General features: G+C 33.8%; 1 long non-coding RNA gene and 1 pseudogene across 1 annotated transcript; both read left to right on the top strand.

Moving 5' to 3' along the window:
- Positions 1–3,237: 3,237 nt before the first annotated feature.
- On the top strand, positions 3,238–8,168 carry LOC143690048 (uncharacterized). Its single transcript, XR_013178992.1, has 3 exons — positions 3,238–3,612; positions 7,825–7,970; positions 8,052–8,168. It is a non-coding gene; the product is annotated as an uncharacterized LOC143690048 (long non-coding RNA).
- A 225-nt stretch (positions 8,169–8,393) lies between these two features.
- Positions 8,394–9,332, top strand: LOC143690046 (olfactory receptor 6C75-like; annotated as a pseudogene).
- Positions 9,333–12,630: the final 3,298 nt, after the last annotated feature.

The following is a 12,630-nucleotide window of genomic DNA, read 5'->3' as shown; positions in this document are numbered from 1 at the left end:
TTCTAGGGTACATACATCCTTTCAAACCAGCACAGGATGACTGAGGTATCTTATCCAGTATTTCCTGGTGGTTTAATATGAGGGTTTTTTTAGATATAAAGTCTGTCTTGGTGTAATAAGTAGAAACTAACCTATGTCCGAAGAAAGACTTTTTTTTTAATCATCACATTTTCCTTATCCTTCTTTTGTTGAGGAACTTAGAAATGAGCACAGTTAAGAAATTAACAGCATCATGGACTGAATGGACATGTAGGTAAAGTACATATAATCTTTGCTGTGGAACAAATAGATGTGAATCACATCTATTCAAAAGACAAAGATCCGTATAGTTCTAAGTCCATTGAACTTAACAAAACATTATACTCTATTAATTATTTTTGCTTCTGTCCTGAAGGGAGGGCATTTTGCCCATTCTACTATCTCATGAAGATTTTATTATGAGTGTGATGTTTATATTTCTTGAAACTATCTTCAATTTAATATTTCCTTAATTAAATAATATCAAAAATGTTACATAAAGAAAAAAGAAACAGCCTAAACTATGAAGAAAAGCAAGGATATCATTTTTAAAAACGACCTGGAAAATTGAAAGCACAATAGTTAAACTTGAGAACTAGAAATTTAACAATAATAATGGAATTAAAAACTTGAGAGGTTTCAAGTAGATTCAGTGCATATTATTTTTGAATACTGCATCTTTATAAATCTGATTGTGCTTTCTTTGGCTACTTCAGCTCTAATTTGTGTACTTCATTTTCTAGTTTATTTCATGTTTATTTTTATTTTCTCTTGTGAGCTTATGCTTTTTGTAATTTTATCTTTCAGATTTAAAGCCTGGATTTAATGTAAATTCCTCTTTCAGAGATTTCTCCTGCCAGGTGCAAGGATGCCTGGCTATAAAAATAAGTTTTAAAAATAATTACATAATTTTTATTTATTTTCTTTTCCCCATATGATACAAAGTTGAAATGACCAGCTTGTGAGCCTGTGGCTGCTGTCAGAAGGACATTTCACCTCCATATTGTTCAATATGTAGTGGCAAAGTTCAAGATAGGAATTTTCTTTTAGTGTCCTCTGAGGGCCTGCATTTATATATAAACTTTTTTTAGTATACTTAATGAATTCCATAATTATCAAACTTTGAATTCAGTCTCCAGCACTGCATGAGTGCCTGAAAAAGATTAATTCCACCAAATGATCTTAGGACAAAACCATATATCTTTGCTGGTCTCATTGTATATTTTTCAATATTACTCCAAATCACTCATTCTATATTTAATTATACAAAAAAATTACTATATTAAAGGTTATTGTTAACTTTTTACTTTCAAAGAGGTTTTTTTGTTGTTGTTGTTGTTATTTTTTGCATGGACAGGCACCGGGAATCTAATCCAGGTCTCTGGCATGGCAGGCGAGAATTCTCCTACTGAGCCACCATGGGCTGCCCTTCAATGAGTTTTTTAACATTATTATTTCTAAGATATCTAATTGACCTAATTGGTTCTTTTTTTTACAATTGTAGAAATTGTAGGTTTATAGAAAAAACATGTAGAAAATGAAGAGTTTGCATGTACCTGTCTCTATTATTAGCATTTTGCATTAATGTGATAACTTTGTTATAGTTTATGAGAGAATATTGTAAATGTACTATTACTTAGAGTCCATAGTTTTCATTAGGGCTCACTGTGTTGTACAGTCCTATGTTGTTTATTTTTTTAAAAATCTTTTGCTGTGTAACGAACTTATCTAAAATTTCCCCTTTTAACCACATTCAGATATATAATTCAATAGTGTTAATTACATTCTCAGTGTTGTGCTACCATCACCACCATCTATTAACAAAATGTTTAATTGGTTCTTTTTTAAAAGCAGCTATTTTTTCTCTCTTATTTAACATTGATTTTTATTCAATATGTATTCATTTATTTGGGGAGGAAGTTAAAATATTTGAGTTAATGTCTATTTTTGCATTGTTTTATTTCATTTGGATGGTATTGAACTCAGAGAATTTTAGCTATTTCTTGCTTCTAGTAATATTAGCTTTGCCCATCTTTTACCATGTTATATAGGATTGGGGTTTATAAACTCTTATTGGATCTTCTCTCCCTATTTCTCTGTCTTAATTCATCAGACCTACAGGTGTTTAGGGATCTTTACTTGGTCTGCCTGTGGGACCCCAGTGCAGTGTTAACCATTTTATTGACATGTTGTGGCTCATGCTCCATTTCAATATTGAGGAAATTAGAGATTCAATATTGATGATATTACAGATTTCAGTGCAATATTACATCAAAATAAAACAGAAGATGAATTTATTTAGTTTATAATTACAAAGCATTGTCTGAGAACTCTCTCTTCAGTAAGACTGAGGTTCAATAGGACTGTCACCAAGAAACCCAGAGGTTGAACACCAGAAGCAATTTTCAGTCAAAATCCACAAGCTGAAGTGCCACAATAGTCTCCGATAACACAAGAAACAAATGCCTATTCTCATGTACCTTATTTTAAATCTGCTTCCCTAGTCGCAAATTTGCATTATTTTTCTGTAACAGTACAAGGGTTTATTTGTTTTGGTTGATTGGTTGGTTTCTGTTTATTTTGTCTTATTTTATGCTGAAAATATCTCTTGTGCTTTTTATTTTTATGCTTTACCACTCAGATCTGCTCAAGATCCACTCAAGAATAGAGCCAGATGCAAAAACGTGGTTGCTAATATTTACTAATTTATAAAGTGAAAAGAGTACTGAGACAGTGGGGAAAAAAAAAAGTAAATACATGAATAAGGGCATTACTACCTGTCCCCTTTAGAAAACAAGTGCAACTGATTGATCATTCTTGTGGAATTGCTTTAAGAATGGCCATAAGTTATGACATAAGTGTTCCTAGGACAGTCCAGGGGAAGTGAGGATGGGAGCTCCTCTCTCTCTTTGCTTTATTGTTCACCTCATGGGCTATAAGATACCAATTTCCCAATGTGAGCTATACATTAATACAATCTTAATCAAAAGTTCTCAAGCATTTCTCTAGATTTCATAAATAGTTGGAAAATGTATGCAGAAAGCTTAAACAAATACAATAGTGAAAACAATTCTGGACAACTGGAAAAAAAGTCAAAGGAAAACCAGCCACTTTGAAGATTTATCCTAAATCTACAATGACCAAACAATGGCCATTTATTGGTTCACAATTTTGAGACTAGACAAGGTGATGTTTTCTCACCAAAGTCTGCAGCATTCTTGTGCTGGCTGTAGGTGATCCTTGGGCTTCACTGGCTTGAATCTCTGGCTCACCTTGTGGTGATGTCCTCTCCTTTCTCTTCTAGGTCTGCTGACTTTTGCCTTCCTGCTTATATAGCATTATGACCCATAATGCTAGCCATAAAGATAGCCATACCTAAACTAAAACGAACATCTTCAGAGGTCCTATTTACAATGGGTTCTAATCACATGAGAATTGGATTAAAATAAGGAACTTTTTTTTTTCTAGGATGCAAAATTCAATTTACCACACCATATATCTGTAATCATAAATTTCTGCACTTCCCTTTTCCAACTTTTTTAAATAGAAACATCTGTATTTTCTGAGCATGCTGTTAAGACTCTTTGTTGATGTGTAAGTCAATTTTTATCTCTTCCATAGCACATAAATAGATAAAAACTCACACTACAGTATTTGGAAATATTCTATATTTCCATGCAGGGAATTACCATTGCTTTATTTACATCACTCAAAGCACAGATGTGTGTTAGTAGGAGAAATAGCTTATAAGACATAGTATCTGTTTTTGGGATGTGGAGTGAGATGCTTTATGGTATGTTGTGGTAACACAGGCTCACACACAACAGAGACTTTCTGCAAATGGCAGCTTTGCTAGACACTGCACAAAGGATTCTAAAGTGCGGGGGAAAAAGTCCCCTCAGGGCTCGTCCTGGAGGGGGGTCATCTGCTGTTCAGGGTCAGTGGCTGCCAGCTTTGCACACCTTACTTTGCATTGGAAATAAGCCACATCCGTGTTGTCTGAGAGATAGGTTTTTATACCCCATAGGGAGGAACCATACCTCTGAGACGAAAGCATGTATCAAGCAACATTGTGGAAAGTTCCAGCCCGGATGAGCCCCTGAAGCTACTGGTCCTGGTTTGGGGTTCAAGGTATAATGGACCCTGGCTGTGGAATGTAAACATAATGAAACAACTGCACACAAATGTGGGGATAGGAGAGGACTGGAGGGCGACCCTTGACCTTGACATTGCTGAGTATATCCTGGTTTACTAAAGATGATATGTACTTAAATATGATACACAGGAAGCAGAGAGGGATGTACTAATATGTTCTAGATAAGTTTTCCCCATCATTTTTCCATTTATATTCCTTCTTTTTAATAGATTTAAGCATACCCATTTTATTAGTTTTAGTTTTTATTTCTCAATATGCAAAATGAAGGCCAATACTAAATATCTGAATATTTTCTATCTTTTACTGTGCATATCAAATAACCACCTAATAAATTATATCACTTTCAGTCTTTGGAGGTGGGGGAATATGGTCCCAGATGAGAATTTCTAGGCAAGCATAAGCTGAAATACTAACAACTGGGTCTTATCATTAGTAAAGAGATATGGCATACCATATGGCTAAGACGAGCTCTAATCTTTGATAGGCACATTTTTAAAATATGTATTACATGAGTCAGTAACTTTTAAATGAAATTAATTTAATCTTAATTTAAAAGATTTAACTACTTCTGTTCTGTAAATATCTTTGTTCCTAAAATCCATTATTCACAAAAATGATGTTAAAGGAGTTCTTGTTAAGATTTTTCAAGGCACAGAAAATGTTATGCTTACTTGAGTTATAAATTATTGTTTAAAGGATTATTAGAATTATTTCTTTTGGGTACCATAACAGAATGACTTGGTCTATTATAAACTATCCAAGACTATTCACTTCCTGAAATGATACTCTGTATACCCACAAAGAGCCCAAGCCTCTTCTCATTCCAGAGAGCAAAATTACAGGGAACAATTCAGGGCAACCAAGGGCTGTATTGAGATGCTGACTGAAGTTTTATTCATCCTACACCTCAATATATTTTGTTTTAAAAGTGCATACATTAAAGCAATGCTCCACTTGCATTTATTTAAAAACATTCCCCTACATGTATAATTTTAAATGATAATATTGGTTTACTAATGATCATTGTATAAAAACTGCAATAATATTTTTAATTAAAGATGAGCACGTTTATCACATATTAGTCAAGTCCTTAAATTTGATCAATGATAAATATAATGTACTTTGACATTAAAATAATTATCTTTCAACAGTTTCTTTAGTATGCACTTTATTTCATTTAATCTTGTACATTGACTAACCTTATGTCTCCCAAAGAAACTTTAGAAATAGCCCTAATATCATTGTTTAGGAATTGTCTAGCATATTAAAGACATTAAATAATCCCAATTTTCAGTTAGTCTGCATGTGTCTTGTGGAACACCTGGATTAAATACCAACCAAATATGTCTCAAAATAAAGAAAATAAAATGCATCTTATCGATGGTCTTTCAGATCACAGTTTTAAGTAGATGACATTTGTGTAGGAAAATTATTTCCATTGGACATGGGGAAAGGACTTTAATATTTAAGAAATAATGTAGTATTTTAATAATCTTCCATAAAATGTGAAAAATATGCAAAGAACTGTTTTTATTATCACTGTATTCCCAGAACATAACGTTGAGCCTAACACATAATAAACTTCAAAATATAATAACCAAATGAATAAATGGTAGTGATTCTAATTATGATCAGGTTTTCTGCTGTCAGTACATGGAAGGATGTAAAACTTTAAAGATAATTTTGGCAACTTTTTGAGTCCATTTCATCAAGACCTCGGCCCCCATATAGAACACCACAAAGAATTATTATAATTTATCCTGGTGTTTGAGAAAACCCATTTGTTCCCAGCATAATCTGTTGCGTTTTAGTGAATGCCAACAACTTCTATTGCTTCAATTTTGTTTCCTCTTTTTTTGAAGTTATATGATATTCTAAAGAAATAAGGTTTTCTACATATTCTGCTCTAATTTCAGGCCACTATCAACTACTCAAAAATTGTTTGCTAATTCATATCATTGTTCAGTCCTTAATGTTTCGGGAACACCAATTTCTACAGTACATTTGTTTGTTCATTCAACCAGTCCCCCTGAGTTCGCTGTAAATGAAGCGATTAATATTAAGGCTAACCTGAATAAAATTATTTCTGCACAGTAAATAACATTATATTGCTCTTCAAATTTGGAAAGGCATTAGATCAGCTTCCATTTTGACTATTTACTTTGTTTTCAGAGTCAAAATATCATTTCCTTAAGTGTAAATTGGTAGGACACAGAAGAATCAACCCTCCCTGGAGACATTTGTTTGGATGTATGGAAACGGGTTGGTGTGTGCCCTCCTTATGAGCATTCCCGAGGAGCTCTCAGACTTGTTCTTTGTTTTAAATATTGTGGAAATGTGGTTACAAATATAAGATGACAGAATCAAACAGTATGCATAGGCTGTTTATAAATTTCCAAATTTTAAATTTAAACAAATTGAAGGAGCCAGTAGAGATACACATTCATTAAACCAGTCATATTTAAGATAAAGTATATCCTTCAATTTATTTTTTTAGGAATATAATTTTGATTTTGATAGTGTATGCTATGATTTATAGAAATATGATTTATAGAAATGTATATGATTTATGGAAATAATCTAAATTATGTAAACATTATAAATAAAATTATACCACACAATAGCTATGAAATAAATAATTGATAAAAAAAAACTAGTACCTTGCAATAGTTTAGATTGACAATTTTGTTCTTTATAGAGTAATTGATTGGATTACATGATTTGTTGTGTTACTTATCTAGATATCTATTAATAATTTTTAGTAATGTGACTCATGTAACCATGAGGAAACCATGGAATCATTTTTGTACTGGGTTCAAACCAATTTACTTGACGTATTTTAACCCGAGTAGATATAAATTATGTATTTCCTTTTGCACAATGTGGATTGTATGTGTAGTGAAGATTAACAGGGATCATAAAATGGCAGAAGACAAGCAGCTGCATGTCTTATGACCACAAAAAAAATAAATGATACGAAGTGGGTTTTCCTCCTTCCCATGAATTTTATATGCATAGTTTATCCAAACTAAGTTGGATGACATAATAAATTAATAGGTGAATCCTGATAAAATGCTATTCCAGTTTGTAAGCTCAGTATCATCTGAAGAACACAGGGATTAAATGAGATGTAACTGACCCAGGAAATGTTTTAGGTATTTTAAAGAACAGATTTAGATTACAAAATGTCTACATCTTTTATATCAAAAACCTTAAACATGAACAACCATACATGCAAATCCCTTATAGCATCAGTGAAAAAAAATATCAAGAGCTAAATTATGAGACAATATCAAATTTTTGCCTCATCCAAAATGCACCTTGAATATTGAGCAATTCCTTTTAATCACTCTTCAAGAAAATAATATTATTAAGGAGAAGAACTATATCATTCTGGAAATAGAATTATTAAGAACACTTGCAGTTTACAAAAATAAAATTAGGACTTAAAGTACTATTTCACTTATTGGCTAGTAGACTCATGTAAGTATGTGATAAATAAAAATATAGTCAAGAAGAGTACATTTACAGACTTACAAGAGACCATTATAATGCAATATTAATTAAATTTAGAATTAATTAAAATTAAAATTAAACCTCGTGTAGAAACACCACCTAGCAATTAAAGATCTCTCTTTACGATTATCAAGGAGAAATCACTACACCAGATGGACGACTGTGTTGCTTCAAGCAATTGTAAAAGTTTGAATGGGGAACAGAGAAGATAAATGCTAATTTCAATTACAAAAGTAAAAAACATGTAAAGGAGCATGAGGAAAAATTCAGAAAGCATTGAGTAAGTAAATCAGAGAGTGAATTCTCAGAATTTTACCTTAGAGTGTTTTAATCTCAGCTTTTAATGTCTTTTTTTTTTCAGTGACCATATTGAAGCCTTCAGAAGACAGAGGATTATACTGAAATAAATGAGGATGCTTAGAAGGAAATGCAGGAATAATGAATTCAGGGTTAACATAAAGAATAAAGAGAATATATAAATGGCATATTGTTCCTATGTGCTACAAAGTCATTTTTGTTTAAAAGTAAAAGGCAAAATTAAAAAATTGAAAAATTGAAACTAAGAACAAAAATATATAAAATGAAAAAAAGGCGATTATGGTTTTTAAAGTTTTTAAAAGCTGTTTACCATTGTGATAACTTTCTTATTTCTTCACCTATTTTACAAATAAAACCAAGAAAAAATTCCATTCAAAAAAGAAAAATGAGAAATAACATTTCAGTAAGAGTTTATTCTTCTGTGATTAACAGATGATCCAAAATGGCAGGTTGCACTTTTCATATTTCTTCTTGTTAACTTCACGCTAAGCATGACTGGGAGCCTCACGATTATCGCCCTCACCCTCTCAGATCCTCACCTCCAAACTCCCATGTATTTCTTCCTTCGTAACTTCTCTTTCCTGGAAATATCATTCGCTTCTGTCTGCATTCCCCGATTCCTTGTCACTATTGTGACAGGGGACAGAACCACTTCTTACAATGGCTGTGTGGCGCAGCTATTTTTTTTTTTTATTTTTTGGGGTGTCACAGAGTTTTACCTTCTAGCCACCATGTCCTATGACCGCTAAGGGCCATCTGCAAACCGCTGCATTACACAACCTTCATGAACAACAGGGTCTGTGCTCTGCTTGTCCTTAGCTCTTGGCTAGCAGAATTCCTGATCATCTTTCCACCAATTATCCTGCTGCTACAGTTGTATTTCTGTGCCTCCAACATAATCGATCATTTTATCTGTGATTCTTCTCCAATTCTGCAGCTTTCTTGCACAGACATGAGCTTTTTAGAACTCATGGCATTTCTTTTAGCTGTGGTGATGCTCATGGTCACCTTGACACTGGTTATTCTCTCCTATGCATGTATCATCCAGACCATTCTCAGAATTCCTTCCACCAATCAGAAGAAAACAGCCTTTTCCACTTGTTCTTCCCACATGATAGTCGTCTCCCTCTCTTATGGCAGCTGCATCTTCACGTACTTTAAATCTTCTGCAAGGGAAAGAGTCTCTTTAAGTAAAGGAGTAGCTGTGCTCAGTACATCAGAGACACCCCTTTCGAACCCCTTCATATATACACTAAGGAATCAGCAAGTAAAGGAGGCATTTAAGAACATGGTCCAGAGAGTAGCCTTTTCTTCAAAAAAATAATTTTGCTTATGTGAAAAATATATCCTTGAAGGCAAAACTGAATGAAAAGCTCTCTGTTCTTCTCTGAATAAATTCCTTCTAAACATCTCATTTCATTCCTTGAGCCAGACCTATTTATATACCAAGACTCCCAGTTTCTAATTAGCCTAAATACCACATCTTAACTATTTTAAGTTGGGTAAAAAATGCTTGATTTTTCAAGGTAAAACTAATTTTAAGTACACCAATAAGCTGCACTATTTCCCATTTCAAGACAAGGTAACTTATGAATTCAAGCTATAAAGTAAAATACTAACTAAAAACCTACAACAAGCATCATTTACTTGAAACAAATGTAAATATTTTAATATCTTTAAAATTCCTTATTTGGTGTCAGCAGGAGTACCATTCTATAAAATTAAACCTACAATTAAAATATCTTCTTGAATTTATTGATAAACACATTTAAATTAAGATAAAATATGCTGTCAGAATTGCTAACCTTAGTTGAAAAGAAGATATAATAATTATGGGTTAGTTTTGCTAGACGAAAATAACAGTTTCAGTGCAATAGAAAAGATATTTACTTAATGTTTTTCCTTTGGTAGTATTTCCTACAAAAATCTACTATTTGACTGACAATTTCCAGATTTCTATCAATTCTATTTGATAGAGAATACCTTGATCTATAAAGGCATGAGAAAAATTTACATTTTGTATTCAGATTCTTTGAATGGATACACACGATATTTTCTATCTATGGGAAGAAAATGAGGAACCAGAATTAGAATGACGTGAGATACTTTCTCTCTTTCTCTTGAGTATCTTGGAAATGATAAATTATTTATATCTGTATTTTCCTTTATTACTAAATGTAATACTGTGTTGATTTTTCCAATATCTCTTTCACAGAAAGTGTTTCTCCCCTTCCCCCATATCCAAGAAAATGACATTTGTAGGCATTTGAGAACTGTCAAAAAGTGTCCAAGTTTATTTTCTACTGTTAATGAGTCCCTCAGTTTCAATGTATCATTACAAAAATTGTTTGTCTTGACACAGTAGCTCTAAGCATGGAAAGACTTTAAGTGGATTTAATTTTAATTTCTTAAGTTTTCAGTCTGGCCTCATAATCTAGGTTAATGTAAAGAGCTCCAAGTCTTCTCAAAAAGTTCCGAGAGAGATACTGTTTCTTATTGCTCATAGAAGAGATTGTCCTCAAGTACTTATAAATTTCTTACCAGTGTCATTTCATGGAATGGACTGCATTTTATTTCTACCAAAATCTAACAGAATGCTGACACAAAATGAATAATAAAGAATTATTTTAGTTGACTATGAGTTCTTCACTGAGACACACAATTACAAAAAAGCATCAATACTAGTTACTTTTATTACAAGCAAGCAGAATGCAAAAATGGAAATCATGTTTGTAGAAAAACATCATGCAAATGTTAATTAAATGAATATAAACAGGATGGATATTCTAGACCTCTACCATAGGTTTCATATAACAGATAAGAATTTTCAGTTCTTCTTTTTCTTTTTCTCATCTTCCTTACATGGAGTCTTATTTTTATTTGTGGAGGGTCTCTTCAGATATTATAGACGCCAATCAGATTTTCTCAGATGAGACCTAGGGTTCTGGTTACAATTATGAAATGCATTAGAATGAAGACACAGCCCCTTAATAAAACAACTGCATGCTGCATATAATGATCTACTACAAGTGGAAGATTTAACACAGAAATGTCCCTTCAACTTGAAGATTGACCCCCTTATACAGGAGTACATTGCCAACATGACCAATAAAGTTGTTTCAAAATTTAGTGCCTTAACAAAGTGGAAAGCTTACTTTTTGTAGTGCAGTTGTTTTCCATACTCTTAGAGCCAAGATGTACATGATTTTAAGGTTAGTGTCACACTTAGATGGTTTAATAGCTAAAATTGCCACACCTGAAGAAGCTGCTGAGGTACACATTATAGAGGACCTAAGGACAATTCCCAAGTCCACTTAATATACTGATAGAACTGCTAGTGGAAGCCTCCCCCATGGACAGTCATGGGGATACAACCCAGTACTGACACTGTATGGTGGGATACTGGCACTGTGCAAAGCAATCAGTGGGCTGAGTTAAGAGTTGTATAGATGGTAATAGTGCATGAACCAGAAGAAGTTCTAACTATCTGTACCGGTAGCTAGGCTGTTTACAAAGGGCTCATGGCCTGCTTGGTAACCTGGAAACAAGAACAGTGGACAGCCAAGGCTCACCCACTATGTGGATGAGAGCTGTTGCAAGACCCCAGGAATGCCTGCCAGGGAGGAAAGGTAACTGTTTATCATGTCCCTGCCCACATGCCTAACATACAACCTGAGAACATTGAGGCAGACACATTTGCTCAAATCTGGAGTCACAGCACTGCAACCTAAGAAGTTGGACGCTGAGAATATCAAACCTTTTGGTATTTAGTCCAACAGTTCTGGATACCCAGCATACACGAACATATTAAAGACAGAAGTGACCATCATGCTCCCTGTGAGGACCACACCAATTATCTCACCAAATGGGAAGCATCAGCTGTTCACAGTTCCAGTGACCTGCTGGCAAATGGACTACATCAGCCTTATTCTGCTCTTGTAAGGGGCAAGGTATGCATTCACCATGGCAGACACTGCCAAAGGGCTTCTATTAGCGTTTCTGGTGGGGAAAGCTAATCACCAAGCAACCATACACTGCCTAGAAAAAGTAAGCACTCTCTACAGGATACTTACACAAACAGGGATTGAGGAACTCCTTTTATGGGACAAATGAGTATGGGCTATGGACTATGATGTAATGTGGTCTTTTCAACTACCTACAACCCCATAGGCACAGGCCTTATAGAATGAATGAATGGCCTTTTAAAGGAACAGTTGAAAGATGATAAGAAATCCCTATAACAATGGACTAAAAGATTATATCAGGCCCTAACTCACCTAAAATCTGCACCAGCAACTATAGCCCCACCTCCTATTAAAATGCTAATGAAAGGGCCCATGCAAGTGTTAAGGACACAAATTAAAGGGCCAGCCACTTTATGGCTTAAAGGCAGTAATAATAATAGTTTATTCTTGCTTATGCCTCAGACCATAAAAATGGGGGAAAGAAAAGGAGGTCCTTTGGTCTTGGTGTTGGTCTATACAGCCACTTTGGTTAGTAATCTTAAACCCATGTTGTAGGGGAATAGGAGTCCCCTACAACATTATAATATGACAATTTATACAAAAAGATTGTTGTTAACTTTTCTTCACCAATATGGGTCCTCCTATTCCCCGGGAAAC

This window comes from Tamandua tetradactyla, chromosome 7 (assembly GCF_023851605.1).
Source record: "Tamandua tetradactyla isolate mTamTet1 chromosome 7, mTamTet1.pri, whole genome shotgun sequence".
Classification (NCBI taxonomy): domain Eukaryota; kingdom Metazoa; phylum Chordata; class Mammalia; order Pilosa; family Myrmecophagidae; genus Tamandua; species Tamandua tetradactyla.
This window is presented reverse-complemented; position numbering and strand designations above follow the sequence as displayed.